We start from the raw sequence: 25,948 nt of genomic DNA, 5'->3' as shown, positions 1-25,948 counted from the left end.
GGTTGGTCGGAGGTCAGTATGTGGGGGGGGCCATACGCGATGATGTGGTGGCCAGATATTTTAGGTAATTATTGTCAAAACAACAGTGTTTATACCCAATGTGGTACGGTTTGTTTGAGAACATCTAATTAATTGTTTTTTTTTCTCCATCTTCTGTTTTTTTCCATAATCTTTGGCACTCCAACGATGACTACTTCCTGCTACCCTTAACCTTTTATGTGGAAATTTTGGGAATATATTATGGAACCCATATTGCAACGCCATATTTGTGGAATCATGTTGGCATGGTCCTTCGTCAACCAGTTCTTGATTTGTTGTGTGTTTTTTTTCAGTTTTTGGTATGTGTTGTATTTATGATTATCACTGTGTGTTTTGTTTGTGAGTGACCACTTTGATTTTGGAGTTATGTTGTGAATAAATGTCTTGAGAGTGTAATTTTGTACCTTTTTTTGAACGTTACAAGCAAGTGTAACAAGGTTCACACACGTTACATTTGCCTAAGGGGTAATCCAGTAATGACGCAAGTTGAGCTAAAATGTTATATGTTTTCTGGGTCCAAACCAACACCCAAAGGAATCCTGTACAATCAGTTGGCTTCGTAATATCGGCCTAAGCAGCTTGCACCCCAAATAGGAACCTGTAAAATGTAGTAATATTTAATTTTGACTACACCAAAAAAGGGAAATGAGATTGTTACTGTTAGGTGTTTCTTGTGCCTGTTTTCCTTAAAAATACAACACACAATCTTAGTGACAAAAATTGCAAATCCTTGCTGGAAGAGTCTACTTATGTCAGTGTAAACAATCTCTGATTTTGAAACAACGAATGAGACAGAACGTTAAGTTGAAAATATTAATTTATTTACATTTAGCAAAAAAACAAAAAAAACCTAGTCCCTAATGAGGACCGACATATGGTCAAGGACCACCAGCAGACCGATGATATGTTCCCGCATACGGCCCACACAGCCGGCTAATTCAGCCCTACGCCTCTGTTCCTCTGTGGGTTAGAAAAGTGTGGGGATTAATACATCAATAATGAAACCACATTAAAAAACAAGCCAAAACAAACAAACCAAAAATGAAAATATTTTGAAACAAAGCATAATTACACCATTAAAACCCAGCCCCCCAAAATGGTGTAGCCCAAAAATACAAGTCCAAAAAACAGATTCTGACAGGTGTGATATGTGTATGGTGAAATCAGCAGTAACAGGTAAAGGCAACCCGAAAATTCCCCAAAAGTCTACCAAAAAACACAAAAAAAGGGAACGACACATGATTACATACAAACAGTTTGTGGCGAAAAAAAACAAAATCAAAAACATACCGTTCGAAAAAACGGCAGCTCCAGAAGGCACTCCCTCGTCCTCGGAGGTGCCTCCATTCCCCAACGATCTGGGCGGGGTGATTTCTGAATCCGGGGAGGGGGTAGTTCGAAGAGGGGTGGTTGGAGGAGAGGGGGAATTGGGATGGAGGGGAAGGAGCCCCGAAATATCCGCCACAGGGTCTTGGCAGGCTGGGGAGGAGTGGGAAATAGGGGAATTTGGGGTTGTGGAGGGTTGGCTGGGGGTTGGGGAGAGTGGGCGTGAGCGCCGTCTTGGATGACGATGACACCGTAGTCTTCGCTGTGCCCCTAAAAGATGTGAAACAAATTGTGGTTAGTTTCAACCAAAATCCGAGAAAAACACTATTTTATAACACAAAAAATCGAAAAACATGGCCATGCAGATATGAGTACAATGAATAAATAGGACATACATGAAAACATGGCCATGCAGATATGAGTACAATGAATAAATATGACATACATGAAAACATGGCCGTGCAGATATGAGTACAATGAATAAATAGGACATACATGAAAACATGCCCATGCAGATATGAGTACAAAGAATAAATATGACATACATGAAAACATGGCCATGCAGATATGAGTACAATGAATAAATAGGACATACATGAAAACATGGCCATGCAGATATGAGTACAATGAATAAATAGGACATACATGAAAACATGGCCATGCAGATATGAGTACAATGAATAAATAGGACATACATGAAAACATGGCCATGCAGATATGAGTACAATGATTAAATAGGACATACATGAAAACATGCACACGCAGTTAGGGCCACAAAGATAAACATGAAAACCACAGTCCCTAAAACTTACTTTCAGCGATCTGCATGCGAAAGCATGCCAGCAGGCGGGGCGTCCGCCGTTGCAGGTCCGACCACCTGCGCTCCAGCTGCCCGATCTGGCGGCGTGAGCCGAAGGAGCGCAGGCGGCCACGTACCTCCGCATATATGCGGAACGCTTTTCGCGATTGGTGATGGGTGGAGGCTGGCTGGTGATCCGCCTATCCATCACCTCCGTTAGCACCAGCAGCTCGCGCCTGGTGAATGCCGAGGCTCTCATGATGGCAATGGTGTATTTGTTAAAAATAATTTTTAATAAAGAGCCAAAAATAATTTTGATTGGCTAATGTATTTGGGTAATTAACAGGACCAATTCTATTGGTTAGTGTATGAGTCATGTGTTCGACAGGGCCACAAATCTCTTGAGAGTTATGATAGGCTTGATGCAGTGACATGCGTAAGCAAATTTAAATAAAGAAATGAACCCCGGGAAATATGCGGGGAGAAAAACAAATAGAACAATTGTTTAATTGGGGCTAACATGTATTTTGACAAATAAAAGTGAATGTTTAAGCCGTACGTATTCTGCGGGTAAACACAAACACGGACAAGATTAAAGTTTATTGCATTGTGTTAAAAAAAAAAAAAAAAAACAATTAAGATAATTGATATATTGATTGCCATGATACGATTGAGGGAGGTAGGCAGAATAAACGAGCAGTTAATCGAAATCTGACAGTCCCACTTCCGGGTTGTACTTGTGCGTGCGTTCCCTTCAAGCCATTTCGGGGATGTACGCTCGCTATTTGGCACGCTCGTTAGTTAGAGGAGGGGTCGGTTGAGTTTGGGGAGGATGTTTGGCTGCGTTCGAAAATACGAGCGTGTGCTTGAATTTACATATTTTGTTACGTACGCCGAACGTACGAACGGCCACTTGCGTCCGGGTCTGAATGAGGGCCCAAGTCACCATATTTGTACCTTAAAATAGGGTTTTTCCCCAACGGTTCACCTGCTCAGGAGGTCCCGAAAAAAAAAAAACGCATTAACTCCTATGGAGAATTAACGCATATTATAACTGAATACCTTCAAATTCGCGTCTCCCGTAAAACAAAATAAAAAACAGATTTTCACCATTAGTGGATTATCGCAGCTAATTGAATTCTCCCCTTTGCGAAGTTCCCATAGCAGGTTATGGAGACTTCAGTAAAAGTCATACTTAGATGGAAACCAGGAGTCTGTGATTGCTCTGCAGTAATCATTTTGTTAAATAGACCCTTATTTCCTCAATGCAGCTACAAATAGATCTAATTTAATGGGTTAACCCATAGGTTCCCATACACGGTCCTAAAGGCTCCCCAACAGTTCAGGTTTTAGAGATTTCCATGCTTGAGCACATGTGACTTAATTAGTACCTAATTTAATTAGTACCTTAAATCAATTGACTGAGGTACTAATTAAGTCACCTGTGCTCAACCATGGATATCTCTCAAACCTGAACTGTTGGGAAGCCTTGAAGACCGCGTTTAGTAATTGTAAGTGTAACACAAAAAATTATCCCTGTTCCGTTCAAGCACTGTTGAAGCAAGAGCCAGGAACTCCCTTAGCTGTGTCTGTCTTCTGCTCTGAGCTGCTGTCTAATGGACCGCACACACGGGTCGATCAGACAACGATCAGATGATTGTAGTCTGATCGTCCTACATGTGCTGTTTTTTCAATATCGAACATCCAGCACATGCACCTACCCCCAAACGACTATAATGACCCGCATTCAATGATCGCAGGTCCCTATAGTAACCCGGCTAACCTGGTCGATATCAACTAGGTTGGCATGCATGCACAGGCGATGGTCGATATTGACCATCTGTGCCCGAGCAACGACCATCGTTTGCGGGTTGGAAGGGCCCCAAAACAGGATGATTTGAACGATAACGATATGAACGATATTGTTATTCAAATCGTCCTGTAAAATCTGACCGTGTACGGGCCATAACCTAAACATAATAATGGGTTAAACTTAACATAATAAAAACATGTTTTAAATACTCACATAGCATAAACCTCAGGTTTGTTGTGCTCGCTGTTATCAGTTTAGTTTCTGCACAGATCATTGTTACGTCAGAGTATGTCTTGCAAAATTAATTTTCCCTTTCTTATTACTGGCTGTAATGAGTCAGTTTTTGTGGCAGGTTCCCAAGGCGCAGGAGTGAAAGGAGAGTGGAATTTCCCAATTTTAACTTTGTGGTAAAAAGATAAAGAGGCGACTTTTAATATCTCCTCTCCATTAGATGGCTAGAGAGGAGACACTGCTGGACACTTTGTGGGGCGGGGTCTGGTTCCTATGTTATTAGGGGTGGGGCTAAATGATGCGTTTTGCATAATTTAGCTCCGCCCCCTCCATACAGAGTCGTGATTCCAGGCAATTAACTCCATATCCTGCCCACTTCACTATGAAAATTCTGGCACCCTCCCGCACCAACCTGGAGAGTAGGTAAGTATGGGCTGACGCAGAGTTTAAAGCAAGTTTATTTGCAGAGCATATGTTATGTATTGTCGCACTGCACATGGTTATAGGCAACACACCAAATCTCAGGCATACATCTGCTTGTGACTGAAGGGTCATAACTGGGCTGTAATAGGCTAAATTCTGAACTGGCATGGCAGCTGAATTGCAGGTTATACAGAGTTGTGCCTATGCTTATGATGATTGTTCTGCTCCAAGGCTAAGGCTGGGGTGTCAGTAAGCACTGATGATGCCCCGTATGGATGGAGCTGTCTGGCCACACAGATCAGCATATACAGGGCCATTTATAGCCAACTTGCATCAGCCACACAGTGAGTTTGGGGTAAGGGACATTTTATATATTTCAATCAGTTTGGCGAGAGCAGGGCACATGTAGATATATTCTCCCATTATGCTCTGGGTACAAAAAGTTGCATTCATGATTTGTCTAGAGATGGGGAGTTTGGATTTCTTGGAATAAGAACCGCCCAAACATCAGGAATTCGAGTAAATCTGAGTGGCAGCTTGGGTCTTCCCGCCAAACTCGGATTATACTTCAAGGCAAAACGTCATCCTAGTGGTGTTGGATTCTCATGGGTTTTGGATTTTATATAAGGCGGCATGGATGGGACTCAGCACCATTTCCTTGTCAGGTACGCTGCTGTATGCTGCGCTTTTCTGTTGTATAGACTTTGCTGTATACAGACTCACAAGTGGCTGTGCTGCTTAGTGAATGTGTATAGGGGGTGCACGCTTCTGTATGCTGTGCTGTACTCTTCTGTACAGGCTGTGCTGTGTCCAGACTCACAAGTCACAAGTGGCTGTGCTGCTTAGTGAATGTGTATAAGGGGTGCACGCTGCTGTATACTGTGCTGTACTCTGCTGTATAGGCTGTAGTGCATCCAGACTCACAAGTGGCTGTGCTGCTTAGTCAATGTGTAAAGTGAGGTGCACGCTGCTGTATGCCATGCTGTACTCTGCTATATAGGTTGTGCTGTGTCCAGACTCGCAAGTGGCTGTTCTGCTTAGTCAATGTGTATAGGGGGTGCACACTGCTGTATGCTGTGCTGTACTCTGATGTATATAGGCTGTGCTGTGTCCAGACTCACAAGTCACAAGTGGCTGTTCTGCTTAGTCAATGTGTATAGGGGGTGCACACTGCTGTATGCTGTGCTGTACTCTGATGTATATAGGCTGTGCTGTGTCCATCAATAAAGACATTCATGTGCACACTATATGCACTGTGACTTCACACAGTTTGAATGGAGCTGCAACATCAAAAAAATAAATTAAATAATTATAATTGTACTGTTTGGTGCTCTTTGTTCACAGGCCTAATTCATATATAAGCCTTATGGCTCCAGTCCACGCAGGAATAGAGCTACGATTTAAAAAAAATATATATATTATTGTATTATTTGTACTGTTTGGTGCGTTTTGTTCATGTGCATATATAAGCTCTGTGGTTCCAGTCCATGCAGAAATAGAGATGCAACATCAAAAAAAGAAATACAATAATTGTACTGTTTGGTGTGCTTTGTTCGTGTGCAAATATAAGGCAGACCCTGTGGCTCCAGTCCACACAGGAATAGAGCTGCAACATAAAAAAAATAAAAAATAATTGTATTGTTTGTACTGTTTGGTGCACTTTGTTCACATGCATAATTCATATATAAGCCCGGTGGCTCTAGTTCACGCAGGAATAGAGCTGCAATATCAAAAAAATAAATTCAATCATTTTATTATTTATACTGTTTGTTGTGCTTTGTTCACATGCATATATAAGCTCTGTGGCTCCAGTCCATGCAGGAATAGAGCTGCGACATACAAAAAAAATGGTATTGTTTGTACTGTTTGGTGCACTTTGTTCATGTACATATATAAGCCCTGTGGCTCTAGTCCACGCAGGAATAGAGCTGCAACATCAAACATATAATTTAAATAATTGTACTGTTTGGTGCTCTTTGTTCATGTGCAAATATAAGGCAAGCCCTGTGGCTCCAGTCCACACAGAAATAGAGCTGCGACATGAAAAAAATAAATTAAATAATTGTATTGTTTGTACTGTTTGGTGTGCTTTGTTCACGTGCATATACTGTATAAGCCACGCAGTGATCTGCAAATTTAAAAATGTATAAAGTTCAGTTTAGAGAAGAGCAACCAAATACTGTTGCTGCAGCTGTTGCCACCAGTCATGATGATGATGCTAGTCCTGCAACATCATCCACGAAATCCAATGCTGATGGGCATAGTGTCTAATTCAGGGCATCTAAAATCAAAAAAACAATATACAGTGCTAAACAAAAAAACATATCTAATAAGGAGAGTGTGGAAAAACATATTTACCACATGCAGTGGCAAAGAAAGACTGACGCCATGGCCTTTATTTATGAGTGGTGGTTCTGCAAGTGTCAGTGAGGTATCTTTCTCTGTGTCTCATATTTCGGCAGGACCTTATCACTCAGAGTGTAGAAGAGGTGTAAAGAAAATGAAAACAACTAAGGCAGTAGAACAAACTGTGTGTTCAGAAACAGAAATATCACAATTCCCTGAGAAGAGTCTAAGTGTGTCCATGAGTGCGATGTGTGAGCCTGACCTTTCTAATACTGTTGTACTTGCATTCCACTATTTGATACTGTGGTAAGCCGCATTCTACCATTTCTGCTCCCTCTGCAAAGGGATGCAATCGGGAAACCGGCTGACGTGGTCCCGACAGCCGGCTTCCCGACTGCTTTATCCCGGGGTGGGTTAAATGACAGGCGTCTATATCTAGACGCCTGTCTTTTTCCTGACGCCGGGAGACAGGCGCCCTGCATCCTGATCGAAGGGATGCCGGGCGCCGCAAGCGGACAGCTGTGGGGGGGGGAGGGTTAGGTTTAGGGCACCCAGGGGGACTTAGGGTTCGGCATCCCCCCGGGAGGGTTAGGGTTAGGCTAGGGGGAGGGAGGGTTAGGGTTAGGCACCCCCGGGGGGGACTTAGGGTTAGGCACCCCCCCGGGGGACTTATGTTTAGGCAGCGGGGAAGAGGGGGGTTAGGTACTTAGAGGGGGGATTAGGGTTATGCACTTGGGGGGGAGGTTAAGGTTAGGCACCCCTAAGGAGGGTTAGGGTTAGGGGGGTTAGGTTAGTTTTTACTTACCTTTTGGACATTCGGGAATTCCAGCACTGTCGGCCTGCCGCTGCCGGGATCTGTTGAACTTTCGGGCTGCCGCTGCCGGGAATTGAACCTTGCGGCCGGCAGTATTTCATACCGATTCCCTCTGCAAATGTGGGGATGAGCAGCAAAAATATAGCTGATAACATAGAAATTGAGGATGCCACCAAGGAAGTGCAAGAGGGTGAGGGGGATATTTGTGTAACCTACGCCAGCACTAATGAGAATGTTGAGGATGAGGATGTGGTTTATGTAAGTCAAACAGCAGTACAAGCAGCTCTTGGCCATGATAAGAGGAAGGCCATTGTGATTCCTGGGCACAGAACCAATAAATGCACCGCTTATGTGTGGAATTATTTTTTATGCATCTATAGTGTTTGTAAAACCATGGTAAGTAGAGGTAGGGACATTAACCATCTGTGAACCACCTCCTTGTTATGTTAAAATTTTTGACAACATCAGAAACTGGTGCTAATAAAATATCAACAAGCTGTGATAGAATCATTGTACCTTGAGGCCCATTGCATCTGGTCTCTTAGCACAGAGATAGAGCTAGTTGACCACTGTGGGAGGTTTGAGGACAGAACTGACAAACACAATGAGGCAATGATGCGATGACGCTGTTATATGTAAATCAGTGTAATGTCAAAGCACTGAATCTTATTGCTGATCTAATGGATTCTTTCTCTCCCCAGCTATACTGCCAACGCCCACTTTGCATTTTGAGGACAACATAAAGGATGGTCATGAAACAAAGCTCACCTGCGCACTGCCATCCAGTGACTTTATGGACGTAGAATTAAAGATAAAGAGCAATGCAACATTTACAATATGTATTAAAGGAACTGGACACTATCCAAATGTCACGTGTGCGCTGAATGTCACCAAAGACATTCATGACAAGAAGTTCATATGTGAAGCCATTTTTAAAACCCAAAGCAAGCCACAAAAGATGTACATTCAAAGTAAGTATGAGACATATAGAACACTAATATTCCTTTCACCCAAGCTGGTATAGCTTGTTCTCCTTCTGTACATATGCCTAGCTATAGCTCTTCTGATATAGAGTAGTGTTTTAATGGGAGAGAATAAAATAAAATGTAACTTCACCAAGAAATTAGTTTGCTTAATTAATTATTTTCTTATGGGTACTACATGTCACTGAGATGACTCCTCAAAACATCTGCTGAAAACTAGAGATGAGAGGTTCCGAACGCACCGGAACTTTGAGGTTTCCTAGAGTAATAGCCTCCAATCAGAGGTGGTATAGGCTAAGACAGTGGAGGAATTTCATCATGCTTAGGATAGGCGTAAGAATATCCTTACAAATAACTAATGATCACATAGGGTTAAGGTTACTAAAAAGGTAAAAATAAGGGCAGACTAGATGGGCCAAGAGGTTCTTATCTGCCGTCAAATTCTATGTTTCTATGAGTCCCGTCTTGCATCACTTTAGGATTTCAAGTGGAACCGAGTCTTGACTCGGGTCTTCTTGCAAGTTCGGAACTCTGGTCTAAAAAACGGATCTTTGGATTGCAAAGATCCTGATTTCAAGTGCTGTAAGGCAGTCAAAATTGACTATAAGTAACTGGAAATTAATGTTACTGATGTTAATAAAACTATAGGAACAAAAAAAAGGTCTAAGTTCCATGATTTTAGCTGTTCACTTTTTAGCAATTTTTAACCACTTAACTGACGAATTCTTTTTCCAAAAACCGCTCCAAAATTGTCGGTATCTTTTATGATTGAATTAGGGGCCTGATTCAGAGCGACTCGCTATTTGCGCTCGCTCGTCCAGAAAATAGGGGTGGCTATTCAAATGAACCGTTCGCTGTTTGCGGTCTGTTCACGCCTCTAGGTCTGAACGAGCGAACAAAACTTGCGGTTGTTTTTTGGGAAACTACGCCCCCTGTCCGCTCGCATCCTACGTCATGTCCGCTATTTATTAGATTAATCGAGTACATCGAACAGGGTATGAGCTGCTCGCTATTCTTGTGGTTGGTTTTTGCTACCACAATTTTGCGAGCAGTTCTGGCTATAAAATAACCCAGTGACGTGGTCAATGACGCTGCTGTTTTAAATATGCACACCCATAAAACGCCCGTTTTGACCTTTAAGCACGCCTGCGATCGGATCTCCACTCCCCGTTTTCAAGCACCTTCCCCTGTTACCACCCACATACGCCTCATCCTGTCACTCAAAATAGCAGGCATTCGCTATTTTGCGAGCACATGATTTTCGGCCGCACTGACTGGCTCGCGCATGCGTATAACGATCCGTACGCATGCGCAGTTGGGCAAACATCGCTCGGAGCGAACGAGCTGCCACTTACGAGTGGCTCTGAATCAGGCCCTAGGTCAAGAACAGCTTTTTAAAACTTATTCAACACGATTTTTTGGAAAAAAATATTTTTTATAAACGCTGTATACCATAAAAATGGCAATTTTTATGGTATATAGTAGTGATGGCCATCGATAGAAACATTGATTGTGACCACAGCTGACGATGTTTCCATCGGTTGGGGGCTGCCATCTATATATGTGTGTGTGTGTATGTATATATATATATATATATATATATATATATATATATATATATATATATATATACATTAGGGGTGAGCGGGTTCGGATTTCTGAAATCCGAACCCCCCCCGATCCGAGGCCGATCCGAGTCAGGCTCGACTTTTCCCGCCTGACTCGGATCTGAAATCGAGGCAAAACGTCATCATCCCGCCTTCCGGGTCTCGCGGGTTTTGGATCCTATATAAATTGCCCACGTCGGCGCCATTTTCTCACTCGGCTGTGGTCAGTGAAGAGGGAGGGTGGGAGTTAGCGCTGGCTGGGCTGTGTAGTGTAGTGTAGTGCAGAGTAGTGTTGTGCTGTGCTGTGCTGCTGTTGTCCATAGGGGCTGTGTCCACTACTTCAAAGTCCATAGGGGCTGGCTGTACTGTGTTGTACCAAAGTCCTGTGCAGTGTCCCAGTCCTAAAGGGGTGCTGTAGTGTTGTTCAGGGGGTGCTCTGTCCATCAGGGGTGCTCCCCCCAAGTGCTAAAAAAAAAAATATTTTTTCTGTGTTTGTGAATTGTGTGCGCAGTAGCCGCACGTGCATCAACAAAGTAGTGCCAAGCCTGTGTCATAAGTAAAGGGCCGGCTGGCTTGACCGTTAAAGGGTGCTGTAACCCCCAAAGTACACTCCAAACCAAATAAAAGAATATTTTCTGTGTTTGTGAATTGTGTGCGCAGTAGCCGCACGTGCATCAACAAAGTAGTGCCAAGCGTGCGCCTGTGTCATAAGTAAAGGGCCGGCTGGCTTGACCATTAAAGGGTGCTGTAACCCCCAAAGTACACTCCAAACAAAATAAAAAAATATTTTCTGTGTTTGTGAATTGTGTGCGCAGTAGCCGCACGTGCATCAACAAAGTAGTGCCAAGCGTGCGCCTGTGTCATAAGTAAAGGGCCAGCTGGCTTGACCATTAAAGGGTGCTGTAACCCCCAAAGTACACTCCAGTCCAAACCAAATAAAAAAATATTTTCTGTGTTTGTGAATTGTGTGCGCAGTAGCCGCACGTGCATCAACAAAGTAGTGCCAAGCGTGCGCCTGTGTCATAAGTAAAGGGCCGGCTGGCTTGACCGTTAAAGGGTGCTGTAACCCCCAAAGTACACTCCAAACCAAATAAAAAAATGTTTTCTCTGTTTGTGAATTGTGTGCGCAGTAGCCACACGTGCGTCAACAAAGGAGCAGCGCCAAGAGTGCGCCTGTGTCCCATAAGTAAAGAGCCGGCTGGCTCATTTCTTAAAGGGAGGTGTAACCCACAAAGTTCACTACTCTCCAGCAAAAATAAAAAAATATTTTGTGTGTTTGTGTGCGCCATAGCCGCACGTATATATCAAATCGATATAACATAAATGGAGGACCAAACTTTCTCCGATAAAAATAAAATAGAGAAAGATCAAGAACCACTTCTTCCTAGTGCTGAAGCTGCTGCCACTAGTCATGACATAGACGATAACATGCCATCAACGTCGTCTGCCAAGGCCGATGCCCAATGTCATAGTAGAGAGCACATACAATCCCAAATGGCAAAGTTCAGGAAAATGACCTTGAAAAAAACATTTAAATCATCTGAAGAGAAATGTAAACTTGCCAATATGCCATTTATGACACGGAGTGGCAAGGAATGGCTAAGGTCTTTCCCTATGTTCATGACTAGTGGTTCAGCTTCACATGATGATGGAAGCCCTCCTCCCGCTAAAAAAAATCAAGAGTTAAGCTGGCAAAAGCACAGCGAAGAACTGTGCGTTCTAAGAAGATATCACAAATCCCCAAGGAGAGTCCAAGTGTGGTGGTGGTTGCGATGCCTGACCTTCCGAGCACTGGACGGGAAGAGGTGGCTCTTTCCACCATTTGCACACCCCCTGCAAGTGCTGAAAGGAGCACCCACAGTCCACTTGCTGATATGCAAATTGAAGATGTCACTGTTGAAGTACAACAGAATGAGGATACTGGTGTTGCTGGCGCTGAGGAGGAAGTTGGCGAGGAGGATTCTGTTGGTGATGTGGTTTGTTTACATCAGGCTCTGGGGGAGACAGTTGTTGTCCGTGGGATGAAAAAGCCCATCACGGTCATGCCTGGGCAGAAGACCAAATATTCCACCTCTTTGGTCTGGCAATATTTCTATCCAAATCCAGACAACAACTGTCTTGCCATATGTACCATATGTAAAGGTGAAATAAGTAGGGGTAGGGACGTTAACCACCTAGGAACATCCTCCCTTATACGGCGCCTGCAGCGCGTTCATAAAAAGTTACTGTCAAGTTCAGAAACTTTGGCTAAGACCGTAAGCAGTCCAGGGACACCTAAATCCCGTTGTCCTGTTGTATCCAAGCGCCTGCAAACCACACCGTCAACTCCCTCCTCGTCAATTTCCTCCTTAGTCAGGATCGGAAGTAGTCCTGCAGGCCATGTCACTGGCATGACTGACTCTCCTATTCGGGATTCCTCCGGAGGATCCTGCATTGCTACGCCTCCTGCTGCCGCTGCTGCTGTTGCTGCTGCTGGGAGTCGTTCATCATCCCAGAGAGGAAGTAGGAACACCACTACTTTTACTAAACAATTGACCCTCCAACAGTCCTTAGCGAGGAGGATGAAGTACGACAGCAGTCATCCTGAAGCAAAACGTATAACTGAGGCCTTGACTGCTATGTTGGTGTTAGACGTGCGTCCGGTATCCGCCATTAGTGCAGTGGGATTTAGACAATTGATGGAGGTAGTGTGTCCCCGGTTCCAAATCCCGTCTAGATTCCACTTCACTAGGCAGGCAATACCGAGACTGTACAGAAACGTCAGAAAAAGTGTCCTCAGTGTCCTGAAAAATGCCGTTGTACCCAATGTCCACTTAACCACGGACATGTGGACAAGTGGAACAGGGCAGACTAAGGACTATATGACTGTGACAGCCCACTGGGTAGATGTATCACCTTACGCAGCAACAACAGCAGCGTCACCAGTAGCAGCATCTCAGAAACGCCAGCTCGTTCCAAGGCAGGCTACGCTGTGTATCACCGGTTTCAGTAAGAGGCACACCGCCGACAACCTCTTAGAGAAACTGAGGGAAATCATCGCCCAGTGGCTTACCCCACTTAGACTCTCCTGGGGATTTGTGATATCTGACAACGCCACCAATATTGTGCGGGCATTACATCTGGGCAAATTCCAGCACGTCCCATGTTTTGCTCACACAATAAACTTGGTGGTGCAGAATTTTCTGAAAAGCGACAGGGGCGTGCAGGAGACGCTTTGGGTGGCCCGAAAAATTTCTGGCCACTTTCGCCATTCAGCGACTGCGTGCCGAAGACTGGAGCGCCAGCAAACACTCATGAACCTGCCCCGCCATCACCTGAAGCAAGAGGTTGTGATGCGGTGGAACTCAGCCCTCTATATGCTTCAGAGGATGGAGGAGCAGCAAAAGGCCATACAAGCCTATACATCCACCTATGACATAGGCAAAGGAGGGGGTATGCACCTGACTCAAGCGCAGTGGAGAATGATTTCCGTGTTGTGCAAGGTTCTCCAGCCCTTCGAACTTGCCACACGTGAAGTCAGTTCAGACACTGCCAGCTTGAGTCAGGTCATTCCCCTCATCAGGCTTTTGCAGCAGCAGCTGGAGAAAGTGAAGTAGGAGGTAAGACGGAGCGATTCCGCTCGGCATGTGGGCCTTGTGGATGAAGCCCTTCATTCGCTTTGCCTGGATTCCAGGGTGGTCAATCTGTTGAAATCAGACCACTACATTTTGGCCACCATGCTCGATCCTAGGTTTAAAGCCTATGTGGTGTCTCCCTTTCCGGCCGACACAAGCCTGCAGAGGTGCAAAGACCTGCTGGTGAACACACTGTTAGCTGAAGCGGAACGTGACACATCAACAGCTCCTTCTTCATTTTCTCCCGCAACTGGGGCTGCCAGGAAAAAACTTAGCTATCCTAAGCAACCCGCTGATGGTGATGCAGGGCAGGCAGGACCAAGTTTGGACATCTGGTCCGGACTGAAGGACCTGGCAACAATTTCTGACATGTCTACTGTCACTACATATGATACTGTCACCATTTACAGAATGGTGGAGGATTACATCGGTGACAGCATCCAAGTAGGCATGTCAGACAGTCCGTACCTGTACTGGTAGGAAAAAGAGGCAATTTGGAGGCCCCTGTACAAACTGGCTCTATTTTACCTGAGTTGCCCCCCCTCCAGTGTGTACTCCGAAAGAGTGTTTAGTGCAGCCGGGAACCTTGGCAGCGAAAGGCGTAGGAGGTTGCTTCCACAAAATGTGGAGAAGATGATGTTCATCAAAATGAATTATCAACTCTTCCAGGGAGACCAGCCTCCAGAACGTACAGAGGGACCTGTGGTGGTGGATTCCAGTGGGGACGAGTTAATACTCTGTGAGGATGAGGATGTACACAACACTGAAGAGGGTGAGGAATCGGTGGATGAGGAGGATGAGGACGACATCTTGCCTCCGTAGAGCCAGTTTGTGCAGGGACAGATTAATTGCCAGCTTGTTTTGTGGGGGCCCAAACGAACCAATCATTTCAGCCACAGTCGTGTGGCAGACCCTGGCGCTGAAATGATTGCTTTGTTAAAGTGTGCATGTCCTGTTTATACAACATATGGGTGGGTGGGAGGGCCCAAGGACAATTCCATCTTGCACCTCTTTTTTTTCTTTGCATTATGTACAGTTTGGGGCCTAGTTTTTCAAACTGCCATCCTGTCTGCCACTGCAGTGTCACTCCTAGATGGGTCACGTGTTTGTGCCGCCCACTCGTGTCGCTTAGCATAGGCATCCAGCTACCTCGGTGCAACCTTTTGGACATAAAAACATTATTGTGAGGTGCGTGGTGTTCAGAATAGACTGGAAATTAGTGGAAATTAAGGTTATTGAGGTTAATAATAGCATAGAAGCAGAAAAACCAACACATTCTGTGATTTTAGCTGTTTTTATGCTTTTTTTTAAAAAAAATACAGATCCAAAACACAAAACCCAGAACCCAAAACACGGAAGGGTGGTTTTGGCAAAACCAATCCAGATCCAAAACACGAAGAAAGATCCAGATCCAAAACACAAAACACAAAAAGGGGCTGGTGCACACCCCTAATATATATACATATACATACACACATATACATATATATATATATATATAAAGTATACACACACATATATATAGCAGGGCCACCGCTAGGCTATGCTGCGCCCGGCGCCATCCTGTGTTGCCGCCCCTTCCCTCCTCCGCTCCCTCCCCCTGAGATTACGTATTCACTATAGTGCCGGGAGGGAGGGTGGGCATTTCTTGCGCCCGCTGGATACAGTGGCGCTCCGGGCTATGGCCCAGCTTGCCTGTGCCTAGAGCCACTTCTGATATATAGATACACACACACACAAATATATATATATAGATATGTATCTATATATATATATATATATATATATATACACACACACACACACACACATATATATATATATATCTATACATATATAGCTATATATATGTATATACATATCTATATATATATACACATATATATGTTGAGGCAGGGTATACTGTGGGGGGTGGAGCTTGCAGGGGGTGTGGGTGCCGCCGGGCTTGCAGGGCAGGGGGCGGTAGCAGATGACAGCGCTGTGCTGTTCTTTATTTTCCCGGTGACTGCAGAGGTCAGAGCAGCTGCTGGGAAAATACATACCAGCACAGCGCTGTCGGCGCTTGAGGGCTGGGGGAGGAGGACCAACTCAGCGCCTCCGGAATGTATTCTTCCGGCGGCTGCTCTGACATCTGTAGCCGCCGGGAGTGGGTTCCGCCGGGACCCCGCCAGCAGGGCAGGGGAAGTAGCAGATGGCAGCGCCGACAGCACTGTGCTGTTCTTTATTTTCCCGCAGCTGCAGAGGGTTAGAGCAGCTGCTGGGAAAATACATACCAGCACAGCGCTGCTGGTATACATTTTCCCAGTGGCTGCTCTGACATCTGGGCATCCGGGCGTGTCCCACCGGACTGCTCTGACATCCGGGCGTGTCCCACCGGACTGCCGCTTGCAGAGGCGGGAGGGGGGAGATGACAGCGCCAACAGCGCGCTGTTGACTGTTATATTCCAGGCGGCTGCTCTTCTCTGCAGCTGCCGGGTGAGGGAGGTGCGGGCGCCGGGCACACGGAAGAGTGCGGAGGGACCGGGAGGTCCCTCCGAGATTGGCGGCTGCTAGAAGATCATCTTCCAGCAGCCGCCTACTGAGCTATTATGACTGGTCGTATCAGATATGACCATGTCAGGGAAAGCCCAGTCTGGTATGGTCGTATCTGATACGACTGTGCCAAGCAAGTGGTTAAAGAAATCCAAAACCAAAAACGGGAACTGAATGAAAATACTTGAGGGTGGTTTTTCCAAAACCGAAACACGACGATGATTTAGAACCAAAACCATATAATGAAGGACAGGAGGTAGGGGAGGAGTTTCAGCGAACGCTTGCCCGGTCTTCATCTTGCCCTGCATTCGCAGTGCGGCCGCTTGCGACACATATACTATAATATGGAGTTGGTCCCCCTTTTGCAGTTATAACAGCTTCTACTCTTCTTGGAAGGTTTTCCACAAGATTTTGGAGTGTTTCTGTGGGAATTTGTGCCCTTTCAATCTGTAGAGCATTTATGAGGTCAGGCACTTATGTTTGTAGAGAAGCCTGGCTTACAATCTCCGTTTAAGTTCATCCCAAAGGTACTCGATGTGGTTGAAGTGAGGACTCTGGGCCTGATTCAGACCCGCTTGCGAGCGCTGAGCGCTCGCAAGTGGGTCGATGTTGCCCAAGTGTGCATGCGCACGACGAAGGCGGCACCGTTGTGCGCATGCGCGAGACCCGAATAATGACGGCCAAATCATCGTTATGGGTCTCGCACCAAAGGGGGCGTGGTGTCGATGGTGATTGACAGCACGCCCCCTTTGGTGGGCGTGCCGGGGGCGTGGCTGCCCAGACGGAGGCGTTCCCATGGGTATGCCTACCGTGTGGGGCCGGCTCCACTGACATCACTAGTGATGTCAGTGGGAGTGCTTTTGGCTCTGATAGAGCCAATAGCACTCCAGGGTTTGCGGCAGACGAGACCCTACCTTAGAGTCTCGTCGCAAGCCCGATGGTCGCGATTGTCTTGACCATTTTGGCCACTCGCTATGCCATTGCGACTATCATTTTGGCCACAGCTATGTGAGCGGCCAGGAGGCCGCTCCAAAAAGTAAGAGGCCCGGCCCTGATTCAGAGCGAGCGCTCTGTCAGAGCGTACGGCTCTGAATCAGGGCCTCTGTGCAGGCCAGTGAAGTTCTTCCACACCAAACTCATCAAACCATGTCTTTATAGTCTCGCTTTGTGCACTGGGGCACAGTCATGTTGGAATAAAAAAGGGTATTACCCAAACTGTTGCCACAAAGTTGGAAGAATAGCATTGTGCAAAATGTCTTGGTATGCTGAATAATTAAGTTTGTCCTTCACTGAAGATAAGGGTCCTTGCCCAAACCCTGAAAAACAGCCCCATACCATTATCCCTCCTCCACCAAACAAATGCAGTCAGAAGGGTAACGTTCTACCGGCATCTGCCAAACCCAGACACCAATCTCACTGCCCAACAGAGGCGTTATTTGTCACTCCACATAACATCCACTGCTCCACAGTCCAGTGTCGGTGTGCATTACACCACTCGACGTATGGCATTGGACTTGGTGATGTGAGGCTTACATGCAGCTGCTCGGCCATGGAAACCTATTCCATTAGGCTCCTGCCGCACAGTTTTTGTGCTTACATTAACGCCATTGGAAGTTTGGAACTCTTCAGCTATGGAATCAGCAGAGCGTTGGTGACTTTTTTGTACCACACGCCTTAGCAGTCATTGACGCTGTTCTGTGCATTCATGTGGTCTTCCGCTTCATATCTGAATTGCTGTTGTTCCTTAATGCTTCTACTTTCTAATAATATCACTTACAGTTGACCTTGGAATATCTAGCAGGGATGAAATTTCACGATCTTATTGCAAAGGAGGCATCCTATCACAGTACCACACTTGAAGTCACTGAGCTCTACAGCACAACCCATTTTGTATCACAAATGTTTGCAAATGGAGACTGCACACCTGTGGCAACATGTATAATTGAAACACCTCAATTCAATAATTAACAGGTGTGGCCAAATACTTTTGTCAATATAGTGTATATATATGTATACACTAGCTGAAGTACCCAGTGTTGCCCTGGTTTAAATCTTCAAGTTATTAAGTTTTATTATGTGATGTTTTCCAAATCCATCTAGTGGAAGGCTCAGAACAGGCTCCACAGGTCAAAGTTCTGCCCAGCATACATCAATAGAAGGTCCGACCGGGATCCTAACCCCCCTAAAATCTGTGCAGGATCCAACTGGACCACTTTGCATTGGTTTCATCCCAATAGGTGCAGGGGTGTATCTTCAAGTAATTACATTTTATTATGTGATGTCATCCAAATCTATCCAGTGTAAGGTCCAGAGCAGGCTTCCTGGGTCAAAGTTATGCCCAGAGCACTCTACCATGAGGTCTGACCGGGACCCCAACAACTCCATTAGGCATCCCAGACCAATTGCTACTGCTCTGTGAAGTTTCCATTCAAATCCATCCAGTGGAAGGCCCAGAACAGACTCCCTGGGTCAAAATTCTGCCCAGTGTACACCAACAGGAGATCTGAACGGGACCTCAACCCCCCTAGTATGTCTTCTGGAATTCAATGTTACCACTCTGTGAAGCTTTCATCCAAATCCGTCCAGTGGAAGACTCAGAACAGGCTCAATGGGTCAAAGCTCAGCCCAGCGCACTCCGTCATGATGTCTGACTGGGACCCAACAATCTACACTAGGCATCTCAGACCAATTGCCACCCTTCTGTGAAGTTTTCATCCAGATCCATCAAGTGGAAGGCCCAGAATAGGCTCCCTGAGTCAAAGTACTGCCCAGCATCCCTGGGTCAAAAGTCTGCCAAGAGTACACCAACGGGAGGTTCCAAAGGGACCTCAATTCCCTAGTATGTCTTCTGGGATCCTCGTGTTGGTTTCATCCCAATCAATGCAGTGGTGTCCGAATGCATAACAAACAGACCAATGAGTTTTATATATAAGATTTGTCGCACTGTCGCTTTGTTACAGTATGTTGTCGCTATGTGGTCTAATAGCTTACTTTTTTATACTAAATAACTATGTAAGATTTGGCAGCTTTACCTTTAGAGTTGTGGAAGTTATTCACCAACAAACAAACAACAAACAAATATATATATATATATTATATACTAGTGATCCACCCTGATGGTTTCACACAGGAGCAGTCGTTTTTCCTCCAGACATCCAGACATCAACACAAAAAGATTTAGTTTTGGCGTGACACGCAAAAGGGCAATGTAAAGTTGTGCATGAGAAAAACAGTCTCCATTTAGGTCAACTCCCGCCACGTTAAGTGTCTGCCCCTGTGCTTTATTGTCATGTCAGAGCAGACTCTTACCGGGAATTGAACTCTTTTGAAATTAAAGAATTGTTTTACATAAATGAAATAGGAATGGTAATAAAACAGAAAAGCTGAAATTTTGTATCAGTATACAGGGTTTACATCAATTTTTCTGGAGAAACCGGATAATATGTATCAATCTCTACATGGTATAATATAAAGTCCATCGTTGTGATATATCTATAAAGCTTTAGGCAGCATAAGCCAAGAAAGCACTCGGATGTCTGTTTTTTAATTGAGTTGCTTCACTAAAATGGTCACTGCTCAGCTCCCTATTATCATACATTAATGTTTCATACACCTAAACCCTCCTCTACAAATGCTCTATAGCAGGGGTAGGCAACCTCTGTCCTCGAGAGCTACTTACAGTTCATGTTTTCCAGACCATCTAGCTGGTGCACAGGTGTATTCATTACTCACTAACACATTCGAAAAGATCCACAGATGAAGCTAATTATTTCACTGGTGGTTCTGTGAGGACAAATGGAAAACATGCATTGTTGGTAGCTCTTGAGGACCAGGGTTGGCTACCCCTGTTCTATAGAATAGCGAAAACTGCATAAAAATCCATCCAGTGGTTCTGGAGATTACCTCGAACAAACAGACAGACACCTACCAGGGACTGTATTTTATACCATGTATAGCTAAAGATCTGTTTACAATTGCTTTTTATTTTACAAAACTAGAATAAAAATAATCTAGTTTACTGGATTCACTTTTTCTCAAGCTCTGTTACCTACTAATAAGATTGTTATATGCCTATGCAAGGACTGATTGAACTGTTATAAACACATTTTTCATAATGGAAATTGCACCTAGACATAGATTTCAAAAACAATGTATTCTGCTGGTTTCATGCTACCAATTTGTTACTTTATGGCTCACTAGCTGTAAAATATAACTGATGTAACATATCACTCATAAGCCGAAGTGAAACTGCGCCTGATTAATCTGTATTCGCTGAATGCATACCTATGTTATTTTAAATTAAATGCTATACATGTATAAGGATTGAGACTTAATGCTGTTGGGAAATTTCAGCAATTATACCATATATTGATTTTATTATCACATTATAAATTGTATTTTTTATATATACATTTTTCTTTAATATATTTATTTTTATACCTATCTTTACACTAACAGAAGAATCCACAGCGCTTCTGTATATCTCTCTTATATATTCACAGAGAGAGCACATCTCTTTGCTGGGACGCCTGCCGTGGATCCCCTGTCTGTAAAGATTAATTACTTATTAAGACATTAATTAATTGGCCCTGTAATTGCAAAAATAGTTCAATGCTCTTTGCAATCAGCCATTTTTCCAGAACCACTAAAGGAAGCAATTGTTAGACCACTTCTTAAAAAACCTAATTTAGACCCCGACTGCATGACCAACTATAGACCAGTATCAAACCTTCCTTTTCTAGGAAAGGTCATTGAGAAAGTGGTGGCAATGCAACTGGAAACCCACCTGTCTACCCATGATATTTATGATCCATTCCAGTCAGGATTCAGGAGAAGACATAGCACTGAAACAGCCCTGGTATGTGTGCTTAATGATCTTCTGATGGCAAGAGACAGAGGTGATTGTTCAATCTTAATCCTTCTGGATCTCTCAGCAGCATTTGATACTGTGGACCATGGGATTCTAATTGAGTGCCTGAAAAATTTCTGTGGACTGGATGGCACAGTCCTTAGATGGTTCAAATCATTTCTCACTGGCAGGTCACAGAGAGTTTCTTCTGGAGTAAACTCTTCATCACCAGTGTCACTTCCATGCGGTGTCCCACAGGGTTCTATACTATCTCCCATGCTTTTTGCAGTATACATGCTGCCACTGGGTGAAATAATCAGACGTCATGGCCTGGTTTACCACTGCTATGCAGATGATACACAACTGTACCTGTCCTTTGCTCCAGGTACAAATGACCCAATAACAACCCTAAATGGCTGCCTAGCTGAGCTTCAGGAGTGGATGAGTGCCAGTTGGCTGCGACTGAACCCTGATAAAACAGAGGTTCTTATGATAGGTCACAGGACAGGGCTACAGCATAGCCAACCAACAGGACTTACGCTTGGGGGTTCAGAATTACAAAACACTAAACATGTGCGGAATCTTGGTGTTGTCCTGGATACTGGCTTGACACTTAAACATCAGGTATCAGCCACAATCAAATCCTCATTCTTTCATCTGAGTAATATAGCCAGAATCAAGCACTTAATTCCCTCAGAAGATCTGCCTAAAGTCATACATGCATTTATATCATCACGCCTAGACTACTGCAATGCCCTCTACCTCGGTCTCCCAGCAAAAGAATTACACCGCTTGCAGATGGTACAAAACGCAGCTGCCAGGCTATTAACCAACCAGCCCCGTTCCAGCCACATAACACCCATTCTCTACTCCCTTCACTGGCTGCCTGTCAGATGGTGAATTGCTTTCAAGATTGGATTAATAACTTACAAAGCCCTTCATGACCATGGCCCAGGGTACCTGAAGCAGCTTCTGATTCCCTACTGTCCCACTCGATTACTGCGATCCGTTGACGAAGGACTATTAACAGTACCTAGAATCTCACGGAATTCGTCTGGGGGTCGAGCTTTCAGTTTTGTGGCTCCAACCTTATGGAACTCACTTCCCCGCACAGTTCAAGAGGCCTCCACTCTAGAATCCTTCAAAAATAGACTCAAGACTCACCTATTCACCCAAGCATTTCACTAATGTCCCTTGTTTAAGCTTGTTTTGTATTTTGTACTGTAAATGTAAAGCACTTTGAGTCCTTTAGGAGAAAAGCGCTATATAAATAAAATTATTATTATTATTATTAATTATCTATTAACACATAAATGCACTGTACAATGCATATAGTTTTTTCTCATGTATCAACATCACTATAGGCGCCTAAAATTAGTGTGTACTTAGCACACTCTTTCTCTTCTTATTGTATACATAAGGAAATTAATCAACAAGATTTAAGAGTTATTGTGGGAATGGAAACACTACAGTGATTTTGAGAGGAGAAATGTCCAGAATATGAGTATTTCCAGTTTATATACTATAAGACTGTATATCATTATCAGTGACAGTTTTTATTATTATTGTCATTATGATTTTTATATCAAACTCTTCTTATGCAAAATCTGACGCTTGATCATTTATTTCCAGAAGCGGAACCAGACTCATCAGGAAAAAACAGGGGAGAGAAGATGGAACCTGTTTACATCAAAATCTTGGCTGTGTTGATATCTTCAAGCTTGTTGTATTATATGTGTTAATTGTGTGCTCCATTGGTCATTGACAAAAAAAAAGATAGATTTTACAAAAATGCAAGAGAAAAGGGACAGCAATCTGTAGCACCAACTCTGAGGATGTGTGAAAAAAAATCCCTATGGTCCCTTATTAGGATACGTACTAATTGCTCCTTCATCCAGTCTGCAATCACCAAGGAGCCATCAAGGGCTCCACTCAGCTCCTCCCATTGGATAATTCCCCCATAGATGTCGGAAGTCTCTGCCAAAAACAAATTTCCCTGTAGAAAAAAAAAAAGATATTTGCTGATAGGGTGACATCACTCAGAGGAGATTTGAGATGTGGGCCTGCTGCTTGGCAATTCTATAAATAACCATTTGTGAGGTAAAGTTTCAGTTGTGTTCATAGTTTACCTCCACAGTCCACTTCAGAAAGGTGAAGCTCCTCCAACTTATTTATGATAGTAACAGACCTTCAGGGCATATGAGACTCATACAGCAGCAGTGGTGCCCGTAAGGCGTATCATTAAGTGAATCACAGCATTTGTTGGTGAGACAGACCCCAGGTCATGTAGTGATGGAAGCAGCCCAGCAGCTCTGGGCATACCCCCAGAATGACAATAAACAGGGGTGTGTTGTGTCGTGCAAACATGCCCTCTTGATGTGTGGTCACACCCCCATGATGAGAGGCCAGCGTACCACAAAGAGATTTCAGCTACTTGTACCACTGCACAGTAGGGTAGGTCTACCAGTAGCCCAGCACATGACACAGACCACACAGCTCAAAGCAAGTGTGCCAATTGTCAGTCTACTCTGATAGGGAAGCATCTCCCCAAACAACAACCAGGTGCACAGATCTAAAGGCCTGATTCATTAGGAACCGCAATTGCAATTACGCATGCAGACTGCCGATTGTTGCACACTGTGCATGCATATGCATCGCAATGCACGTGCGCGAGGTCTCAGTGTAAGCGTGTTGCTATTGCAGAGACCACACAGACCCATCGCAGAGTGATTGACAGGAAGTGAGCATTTGGGGGTGGTGACAGGGGGGGTTGTCGATGAAATGTGTTTGAACGCCATCACTCACAGGGGCGTGCATAGATTATCCACTATGATGCCATACGCAGCTTGAGCTCTCACTGTGTACAGGAAGGTTAGCAATTCCTGAGTAAGGTGTCATCTTGTGTAATTGTGTGTGAGGCTGTGATGTTACTTGATGTTACCGAAGTTTCGCAGACCGCAGGTATTATGGATGTGAGTAAGGGGAAGTGGGCATCTTTATGTTGGCCTGCAACGGCATTGTGATTGCAAACATTATCATATTTTCACAGCGGGTCTGTGTGCATAATCGCAGTTGCGATCGCAATAGCGATCCATAATAAATCAGGCCCTAAGTGTATAGTGGACTAAGGGGCATATGTATCAAAGCTTGATGTGAGATAAAATTGTGAAATATATATCACCAACCAATCAGCTCCAAACTATCATTTTTTAAACACAGCCTGCAAAATGTAAGTTAGAAGCTGATTGGTTGGTGATACAGTATATATCTCACAATTTTATCTCACATCAAGCTTTGATACATATGCCCCTTAATTTTTTAGGTATAAACATTCTAGTTATTTAGATATATTGTTCAGCTCAGTAATACACATCATTTGATGTATAAAATGTGACATACCTGTACGAGTAAATGTAATGGTATAAATCTGGCTCCCAAATAGCCAGAGGCAACACCCAGGTATTTGTAGGGTCCTAATGCAATTAGTCAGCGATTTACGGGCCGTTTAAGAGTGAGACACTCAGAATATAGTACCACTAGCCAGCAAAAACAGAGTTAAAAAAAACCTGTGTTCCCCTAATCTATACTAATAGATAAAAATATGGGCACCTCTAATAAATAAAATTAATATGTATGGGGAAAGGCCAGGGAAAAGATAGGAGAGGTCAGGAGATGCTGGGGATGAAATAAGAGGAAGCTACAAGTGAGAATGAAAATAAACAGAAATTTGACAGGCCCAAACAGCGCCCCCTGACCTGTGGTGCCTTGTGCGATGGCACCGGCCGCACTACCCTAGCTACGGCCCTGCCAAGCGCTTCTGCTGCCTCTGGGAGTTATGCCACTGGTGTGGCCCTTTATAATTTAAAATAATATGTTCCACCCGAATATATTTCATGTTCTGCTTTAATATATTTATTTGATAATATGGGCCCTTTATGTATTTATGCCCCCTCCCCCTTTTGCACCCTTATTACAAAAATCAGTTTTTTGCCCTCAATATTTAGTGTAATGTAGTGGCTACTATACTTACCTTTCTTAATCTTCTTTCTTGATTCAAAGTAGTAAAAAGGTATAGGAAAATAAGCCCTTATCAAGCTACATGGCTGCTTCATAAAGCTTTACCACTAGAAATTCCCAAATGCCTTAAGTTTGCCAAGCCCTCCTTCTGTATAGACTTGCAGCCAATCAGGAGAAGTCTCAGACCACCCAATCATACTACAGTGTCCAGTGGGGAAGGAAAGGATGGGAGGGCTCTATCTCACCTGCTGCGGCTGTGCATGCTCGCAGCATTTAAACATTAGAGAGAGGGACTAGGGCAGACTAGGAGCTCGGAAAATACTGGGGATGCCCCCAGAATGATACCCTCCTTGCCACAAGGCCACACACTCTTTTTGCGCACAAAGTCCGACTCCCCACCTAACACATGTTTAGAGGTATGGTCTTTCAGTATTCACAATGAAAAACAGCTCCTGATTGGCTGTCCTGTCACAATCACCTCTATGTTTTCATTCACTGTGGCTCTAGTCACGGCAAATAGCTCCTCTCATTGCACCAGATCCCAGGCGACTTGGC

The 25,948-nt window shown here is 44.3% G+C and overlaps 1 long non-coding RNA gene across 1 annotated transcript in view; it reads left to right on the top strand.

Moving 5' to 3' along the window:
• The window catches only part of LOC148515546 (uncharacterized), a 45,597-nt gene extending 21,080 nt beyond the window's left edge, over positions 1 to 24,517 (top strand). Inside the window, exons 2-3 of the long non-coding RNA XR_015879406.1 lie at positions 8,493 to 8,762; positions 23,009 to 24,517. This is a non-coding gene — a long non-coding RNA (uncharacterized LOC148515546). The remainder of the gene's footprint in view (positions 1 to 8,492; positions 8,763 to 23,008) is intronic.
• The last annotated feature ends 1,431 nt before the right edge of the window (positions 24,518 to 25,948 follow it).

Source organism: Taudactylus pleione, unplaced genomic scaffold (assembly GCF_031769625.1).
Source record: "Taudactylus pleione unplaced genomic scaffold, aTauple2 ptg000248l, whole genome shotgun sequence".
NCBI classification, from domain to species: domain Eukaryota; kingdom Metazoa; phylum Chordata; class Amphibia; order Anura; family Myobatrachidae; genus Taudactylus; species Taudactylus pleione.
The sequence above is the reverse complement of the archived record's forward strand: the minus strand, read 5'-3'. Positions and strand labels throughout refer to the sequence as shown.